Below are 9,967 nucleotides of genomic sequence, written 5' to 3' on the forward strand. Positions count from 1 at the left end.
CTGTGATAAAGGAAGGCCGTTTAAAGAATGATTATTCATCGTGTGTTAAGAAACTGGTTAGACGCAAGGCTGTACATTCATGCATTGAATGGCAATTACTGCAGAGACCAGAGCATGTGGATGTATGTGTGTAACACCGCCTTCCTTCTCATTCCACATGGTTTCTGCTATTTTCTCTCTTTTCTCTTGTGTGTTGAAGCCTGTGAGGAGGATACGGGGCACAGGAGATAGGAATAACGAGAGCGAGGGGGATCAGGAGATGGGGGGAAGAACAAGAGGAGGCTGAGCGAGAGTGATAAATGGGAGAGGGAGGTGGGAGGTAAGTGCAGAAGAGCGCTAGTTGCCGAGGTGCACACAAGAGTGAAGTCACGAGCCTGTCCTCATTCAGCCTCCCGCCAACTGGTCCTGGACATGCCGTGGTGGATAGGAGGGTCCAGCAGAGCCCCCTAGACCCCCAGAAGCAGTAAGAGGAGGAGAACAAACACTAGCATATAGAGAGTGGGATCTTTGGAGGTTGGGTAGATTGATGGATGGATGGCTATTGATGGGTGGATGGCTGAATAACTGAAAGGGAAGATTTCAGTTTCTCTCACCTATCCTCTCTCTCCTCTCAGTTCATATAAATAGGTCAACTTCTCAGTGGGTCAGCCACTGGCCAGTCCGGCTCTCCCAGTGGAAATGAATATAAAGCACACACACATACACACACGCACGTATGCATGCCCACACACACACACACACACACACACACACACACACACCGTGTGTGCTGTGTACACACACCATTTGAAGAGCAGAAAAAGGAGGACAAATGAGTACTCTGTGAAAACACTGCTTTCACTGTCAATGATAACTTTCATTTCAAGCTTTCAACTCAAGAAATGCCTCATAACTCTGTGCTCATTCCTTTTATGAATAATGACTCCAAATTGCATAAGCAGGTGTATTTTCTAAACTCTGTGCTAGCACTGCATTGCGCTAAAACAAGTTTATTGGCTCACCGCATTTCTTGTAAAACCAGAGGCATCACTGTGTTATGAGTTTGATGCAGGAGGCCTTTGAATCTGTTTAACGCCTCTAAACAGAGGGGTACTAGGAGAAATGGAGGGATAAATACTTCACGGTATATCTCTCTATCTATGAGGACTCTATTCAGAGCTCTATTTTACAGTATATCTCTATCCCCCTGATGACTCTATTCAGAGCTCTATTTTACAGTATATCTCTATCCCCCTGATGACTCTATTCAGAGCTCTATTTTACTGTATATCTCTATCCCCCTGATGACTCTATTCAGAGCTGTATTTTACTGTATATCTCTATCCACCTGATGCTCGGAGCTTTACTCTACTGTATATCTCTTGTTGCACTGAAGATATACAGTTGAGTTCTTAACTATAAGTCCAACCACCTCGCTCTTCATAATACGTCAGCTAACTTACTAGAGCCTTTCAAGCAGAAAGCCTCAAGCAGAACGGGCTTTCTGGCAGACACCCCTGTTGGCAAACTTTTAATATGTCAAACCTCTGTTCTTTCTGCACGTGCAACTGTGTATGTATGTGCACGTGTGCTTGCATACGTGTGTGTGTGTGTGTATGTGCATTTCATATATTTCCCTGGCTGACCAATGGCTAACCCACTAACCACGGCCCCTGAGCGGTCGACCTCTTTATGTGAACAGAATTCCCTGTCCTCTCATGGAAGAGCGAGGACAGGTGAGACGCAGAGACACAGATCGACTGTTTGCACCCAGCAAGCGCGGCTGCTTCAGTGATCTCGTCTGATGAATTGGGATGGGATTGTTTTGAAAATGGAAACCGTGCCAAAACTTCAAAAAACGGCTAGATATATCGGCATATGTTCATCTTCACTTAAACATGTCTTCACGTAAGACATATTTTGCTAAATGAAAAGATTTATTTATTTGATCTAGTTTTCAAGTCCTTACTTAATATGTCTGATACCCTTTTAAACACTTGTAAATCAATTGCTGTATATTGAGCCTGGATGGGAAGTAACAAAGTACGGAAGTATAGAAGTACAAAACACAAATTTCTGTACTTTCTACTAAATTTCTGTACTTTCTAAATTTCAAAAATGTCTTTAATTTTCATGTATTTGATGGGATTTATCGATTATGTTATTGCTTTGCATCATCATTCAACATAAAGGGAAAATATCCCATAGAAAAAAACTTCCCTTGGTGTATCCATCGGTGCATACATAGGCGTAATTTACGGGGGGGTTAGAGGGGTTATAATAACCCCCTCAATAATCAGATCCAGCTAATATAACCCCCTCAATATCATCACACATAATTCAGATGAACAAAAAAATGAAATATTCTGAATTAATACCTTGTTTGTTTTCTTTATTAATTTAATTTGTCAGCAAGATAGTATCATGTTTTGATAATCTGTAATGTACCCCCCCCCCCCCCCCCCCCAGCCCACCGACTACTTGGTATTACCCGAACTATTTCGCAAGGTCGCTGGGATGAATAGTAAGAGAAGACTAATGCTAACTGTACATGAATGGATATGAAAAGGACACTGAAAGGCAGCCAGGGCCAGACAACAATTTGTAATTGTTGGTCGTCAAAGGAGCCAAAAGCCAAAAGGAGTAAAAATCCTGACGATAAGGAGGTAAATACCTGTATTGTTAAGTTAGGTGTTATCATCCACTCTATATTTTTTCACTACCTGGATAGTTTACGCCTCCATTTAAAGTGGAGAGGGACCTTCACTTTCCCCATACAAACCCTCAGAATAAAGAGGTATCAGTGGAGAAACAAAATAATTTTCGATTGAGAGCATAATTTCACATTCAAACAGTATCGTTGGTGTGCTATGTGCAGTAAAACCAGACGATCTGAATAATTCCTGATTCATGCCAGATATTTATTTCCCGCTTTGTAAGAGCTAGCTAGCTAACTATGTGAACTTTATATGATTAGCATAGGCTACGTTGTAATGGCATCGATAGACGTCCTCAAACTAAGATTCTAGAACCCACTGCCTCAAACGTACTCGGTTACGGGTGGGTAAAATGCAATGTTAGTACAGAGACCAAATTGCTGTTTGCTCCCATACAGTCACACATACAGTTTTTTGGGGGAATGCATTAATTTACTTAGAGATGTCATCCATTGACAGCTAGCTCCTGTGGGCTAGTTCAGAGGTTACACCACTCCTTTTGAGCGTGCACTCCTGTACTGTACACATACATACACACACACACAACGGTTAATGACGGTGCATGTGAGTAGGCTTGCTCGTAGGAAACATTGAAACAGCATTATTGTTATTATTATTATTAATAATAATAATAATAATGGTATTATTATTTTTTTTTTTTATGCAAAAATGTGTAGCAGTCTAAATGTGCTAGTAAGTGGGCAAAAGGAGTTTAAAATGCTTTACAACTTTTTGGTGAGGGAACGCATATTCTCCAAAACCGATATCGATACCACCTCTCTCAACCCATTTAATATTTTTTTATATATCAGGAGAAGAGGGAAAGAGAGGGAAATGGCCAAGGAGGCGACAGAGGGTCAGGTGACCAGAAAGAGAGAGAAGAAGAAGACAGAGGAGGCAACAGAGCAATTGAAGGAGAGAGAGGAGGCGACAGAGGGACAGGTGACCAGAAAGAGAGAGAAGGCGACAGAGCAATTGAAGGAGAGCGAGGAGGCGACAGAGGGTCAGGTGACCAGAGAGAGAGAGAAGAAGGAGACAGAGGAGGTGACAGAGCAATTGAAAGAGAGCGAGGAGGCGACAGAGGGTCAGGTGACCAGAGAGAGAGAGAAGAAGGAGACAGAGGAGGTGACAGAGCAATTGAAGGAGAGCGAGGAGGAGACAGAGGGTCAGGTGACCAGAGAGAGAGAGAAGAAGAAGGAGACAGAGGAGGCGACAAAGGGTCAGATGGCCAAAGTGAGGGAGAGAGAGCACAGAGACAGGCAGCGCAGGAGGCACAGATGACCAGGTAAGAGACCACAAACAAAATTGTGCATGCCATGCACTGTCAGAACACTGACGTTCTGTGAACTGCATACTACTCTGTAGTATTCCATAAGAGTTTAAGGACTGAAACCACTTGATTCTCTACTATAGCACTTGGGGGGTTGTCAAACTCTAGGCATTGTTATAATAATAATATTAATAATAATTCATTTAATTTGTAACATACTCTTAATTCTGAGGAATCCCAGAATCCCAGTTATGGGTTTTAAGTGTAAATAAAACTGTAGATGCCCTTTCAAAAAGTGCTGACTTATCTTGACATTGCTCATTGTGCCTAGTATTTAGTTGTGAATGAGAGATCTTGTGTAAAGTAAGTAATTTGGTTGCTGTGGTTTCCTCACAGAGGGTCACATGATGAGGGCAGCAGTCAGGCAAATGAGCAGGTGAGAACACAAAGGAACATAATTTAGCTGTGAAGAGCATTATTGATCAATACATTCATTTAATAGGATTGTTATTTCAGAGAGTGACAAGTTTTCATGTCATATGTTACAGGATATTGAGCCCCAGGGATTTGATGTTTCAGACATCCTCACCTGCACAAAGCCTGCACAACCTGACCCTAAGATTATAGTAGTGCAGAAGCGAGATAACTGTGTGTTGTCTTTTCAAGAGAAATGGTTCAAAACTTTTCCTTGGTTACATTACAGTGCCACTTTACAAGGAGTCATATGTTTTCACTGTGCCAAGGTTTTTTTTAATCAGCCAACATATGCAAGCAAGTGTGACCCTGCCTTTGTGAGTGTAGGCTTTAGAAATTAGAAAAAAGCTATCCAGAAGTTCTCACAACATGCAAAAAGTCAGTTGCATATCCATGCCGTGAACATCTATGCACAAAAAGGTAACACTATAGCTTCACAGCTTTCTTCAGCTGTTGCCAGACAACAGGAGGAAGCAAAGTATGGATTGATGAAGATTGTAGGCTCAATCAAATACTTAGCTAGGCAAGGTTTACCGCTACGAGGTCATGTGGAAGAGAAGGGTAATCTATCCCAACATCTGAAAGAAAAGGCAGAGGATGACCCTGCTTTTCAGAAGTGGTTAGAGACACGCAAGCAGGATTACACAAGTCCTCTCATTCAAAACGAGGTACTAGGCATAATGAGCAAAGACATTATAAGAGGAATAGCTGACACTATTAGATGCCTCCCAGTCACACAGTTTGCCTTGATTGTTGATGGGACACAAGACATATCAGGTCAAGAACAAGAATCTGTATGTCTTCGTTATGTGGATCATGACTTAAATCCTCATGAGGAATTCATTGGGATGTATTCAGTGCATGAGACCACAGGAGAATCTCTTGCAAATGTAGTATTAGATTATATCTGCAGACTAAATTTGCCATTGTCAGCTCTGCGTGGGCAGACATATGATGGCGCAGCAAATATGTCTGGCAAAAATTCTGGAACACAGGCTCACATTAGGAAGAAACAACCACTTGCTTTGTATGTGCACTGTGGAGCACACTGTGTTAATTTGATAGCACAGAAGGCATGCACAGCTTCTATAGTTGTGCGAGATGCCCTTGACTGGGTTCATCAATTAGGAGTTTTGTGTGGACAGTGGCAAATTCAAACATATGTTTCATACGATAGCGATATCTGACCACGGAACCTCAAGTGCCCTGAAACCACTTTGTGCAACTAGGTGGACCGTCAGACACGGTGCCATCCATTCTGTTTTAACACAGTATGACTCAAACCTTACTGCTTTAGAGGAAATGGCAGGGACTAACTCTCCCACTGCAACAACTGCAAATGGTCTATTTCAGCAGTTTATGAGAGGCAGCACTGTAGTTGGTCTTGTGATGGCACAAGCAGTTATTGGAGAGCTAGAGTGTCTCAACAGGTCTCTTCAGAGAAGGACAGAGACTGTTTCTGGTATGCGGGCTGCTGTTTGTAAGGTTCAGTCTACTCTCAATGGCAAGAGGAGTGATGAGGCCTTCCAACACCTTTTTGAGAGGGCATCTACAGTTGTGAATTCTGTAGACTTAGAACCCATAACAATGCCAAGAGTTCGACAACCACCCAAGTGCTATGGAGAATCAAGTGGATTCAGTCCTAAAACTCCTATAGAATATTACAGAGTTGAGTTTTATAAGGTACTTGACACCATTCACACACAGTTCACTGAACGTTTCCAGCAGGGTGGTCTTCTTACCCTCCAAAAGCTGGAGAACACCTTGCTTTCTGGAAATATTGATCCGGTGGCTACCCAGAAATGAATGCCCAGCTGCTGGAAATCCAGCTACCGATGTTCAAACAAAATTACATGTACCGTTCCTGTGGAGAGGCTACACACATTATCAGAGAGTTGCCAGCAGAGGTGCGAGGATTATTTACCGAAGTCGAAACTCTGATGAGATTACTCCTTGTGGTACCAGTCTCGTCCTCTGAGGCAGAGAGGAGCTTTAGTGCTCTTCGACGATTAAAAACTTGGTTACGCACAAGTATGTCACAGCAGAGGCTGAACCATGTTGCAGTGTGCAACATCCATCAGGACAAATTGGACCTCTTAACTAAGGAGTAAATTTGTGCACAGTTCATTTCTTTTACACCAAGACGCAAACAGGTGTTTGGTGCTTTTATGTGAAATGCTTTTATACTTATTTTGTATTTACCTGCTTTTGTTTAGATGTTGATAGTTTGAGCTGGTGATGCCCGACAATATGTTTATTGAATTGTGCATTTGTATTGAATTGTGTGAATTTGCTGGATGTAGGTGTCAATAATACAGTGATGTAATTGATTAATCTTTAAGTTCTTGCGTGTTTTTTTCATAAGATAGACACACACAAAATCAATTAAGTGGAAGCTGCCACTGCTGACTAATGCTTAAACACTGAATTTTACTAATGTGTCATTATGGCATAAATAGTCAAAAAGAAGCCAAAATCAGCAAAGGTATCGCAATGTATTTCTAATACAGGAACGGCAAATTGGCATGTTACCTTTTACACAAGAAGATGATTGATTAAATAAATAAATAAATATGCCGCGAGTTTAACCCCCCCAATGGTAGACCCAAAGTTACGCCCTTGGGTGCATATCATGGACGACAGACGTAACAAGATGGAAAGGTTGTAGGAGACGGAGAGGAGATGAGGACGGAGGGGAGAGAAGAGAAAGACCTGGCGAGAACATGGAGGATGGATGAAAGTGAACCAGCCAACATTGCCAATGCAATCTCTCACAAAAGATTAAACCAGAAGTGTGCTAGTTTTCCTCAGAATGTTTCATGTTCTGTTGCTGACATGGACAACTTATTAGCACATTGGAACAAAGTTATTATTCATTATGTTCAGTATATATCGTTTAGCTTCTTTGAGGTTGGAATTTTTTAACTTTAGCATTCATCAAATGATATGAATATTACTCGAGGTTCAGTTAGCTTGGCACAGAAACCTCTGGTGGAAATCTGACAGGGCTACCTTTTACTTTTATTCTTTGAATACATTTCAGGGCCTGCACTTTTCCAATTTTACTGTACTTCTGTACTTCTACTCTACAGATAATCCAGTTCTGTATTGAGCCGAACATGCACTGTAAATTAATGCGTTCTGTATGAGGAGGGACTGAAAAGTTGCTCCCTGATGATCCGATGCATAGTGAGTGCAGAATGCACCGACTGCATTAATAAAGGAAACACACTCAGCAAGATGTAAGATTGAACACGGCAATTAGAATTTTGTCATTAATCAATTATTTATAGAACGCTATTAATTATTAGTGTTGTTGGCTTGGTCAATAGAGGATCATCACTGTTATGTTGTATTTGATGTGTTTTGATGGTCAATGGGGATGGGGATAGTGATTGATATTCACATAAAACACATTTAGATTTTCTGTACCATCAATGATTTAATCAAAAACGCAAAAGGATAAACATGGTGTCAACATCAAGTATGGAACCTGGTTTTTAACCTTAAAGAATAAGTGAGGTTATTTTATGATTTTATTCTGTGTTATTTACATGCTAATGAACCAAGAACATGAATAATAAATGTCACGTTCAAATATCTAATTTAAATGACAAAAATCATATAACACCATCAGAATAAACCACAGCGTTAAAAAAAAAAAGCTCTACTGTTTGAAATAGGAATATTTTTCCTGTGTTATTAATAGCATTGTTCCATTATCAACTTGTGTCTTGTTTTCCTTCAGTGAAACCTATTTCATTTTATTTTATTCAATCCAGATAGAAGTGTCCTTGGGGTACATTCCATCAATCCCTGACAAGTTTTCTCTTTGCCGTACTTCATAACTTTCTTGACAATATCCAAGTCTATTTTTCCTTTTCCTCTCCACCCATTGCTAACCACTAACCTACATTTCTCCGACACAACAGTACTTTGGCTATTTTCAACGCTTCCCCTCTATGCTACCTATTCATTCTATTGTTTTTACTTTTGCACTTCATTTTGTATGCAGAATTCATCCCAATTCCCATCCATAACAGCCCTCTGCCATGCGCTCGGCAGCAAAGCCAAATAGCTAGTTGACTGAACCATGTGACCATCTATCTGAGGCCTCTTTAATCATATGTACTGTCCCTTTGATTGTGGTACCTGCATTGTGGTACCATGATGTTTGAGGTAACTGCACTTTTACATAATCCAATCTTAGCAGCTCTTAGGTCTATTTCCTTGTATGCTGTGCATGCCCTTAACAGACGCAATCTCTGGTGAAATGCTTGCTGTTTCAAGGGGTCTTATATGCATGTGGAATGATAGGTGATCTGTTGAAGACTGTGTTAAACAAGGGATAAGTTCCAGCATCCCATAGCAGCTATAGTGAACAATCATTGGAATGCACCGGGTCAAAGGGTCCTCTTCATTGTCATACGTTGACCGTTTTGTCTGAACCCTTAACATGTAAAGTATAATATTGTCAGTATTGGATGTCATTGAATGACACCATGCTTTTAAGGTGGGTCATACTGCAGAGGAAAATAGACGCAGAAAATGAAACCGTTTCAACTGCAGCAGAACATTGATAAAATACAAAATAACCCCTGATGGTGGTATGAAAATAGTCATCTGAAACTAATGGTCAAAACCATAAATGCTATCACGCCAAATGCCAATCAGTTTGCGCAAATGTGATATGTAATCTATTAATGCCTATGCGCTTTCTAGCAAATTGCTGTCTTTAGTCACTACATGGACCCTGAGGAATTGTTATTAAGGATTTGGCATATTGAGCTGGTTGAGTCAATAGAGATCCATTAGGTGAAGGTCAACAGTACAGGTTGGAAACTGAACAGAGCCTGATTGCATTTACATAGGGGCATGTATTTTCATCACATTAGTTGTAACAGGGACTTGTATTTCCAGAAATTATAAAAGCTCATTTGATTAATTAGATTACTTTTTAAACAATATTTAAGATATTGCTTTTATCAGGCTACTCTGTTAATCTGACTACTATTGCATAGAATTTCTAACAAAATAGTTTGTGACAAAGTTTAAAATAATGGCTTTATTTGATCAAAGCATTCGCCTAAAAAATAATAAGACGGCAAGTTATTTGACCTCTGGATAAGCTTGAGTACAACTGGATAAGTGTACTGTAAATAATCTGCTGTGCCTTTGTTAGCCATTTTCAAACTCTCATATCCTCTCTACAACTTAGCTAGGGCAGTTGGGTCTAGCATGACTAAAAAGGGGTCATTCCTATGTTCCCCGGGTCCTATGTTCCCCGGGTTCTATGTTCCCCGTTTTTCCCAAAATGGGTCCAATGTTCCCCTGTAGCCATACATACCGGGGAGCATAAGACCCTTTATCGGTCTTATGCTTATGCTAATCTATAAATCTTTAAAAATATTTAAACTCTGACGCGACATTCGCGTGATGACAGCCAATCGGCGTTCAACAGCGTGGCCACTGAGTGACATGTCTAATGTAACAGCCAATCAGCGTTCAACCGGCCAACTCCGGGGTG

Source organism: Gadus chalcogrammus, chromosome 16, assembly GCF_026213295.1.
Source record: "Gadus chalcogrammus isolate NIFS_2021 chromosome 16, NIFS_Gcha_1.0, whole genome shotgun sequence".
In the NCBI taxonomy this organism is placed as follows: Eukaryota; Metazoa; Chordata; class Actinopteri; order Gadiformes; family Gadidae; genus Gadus; species Gadus chalcogrammus.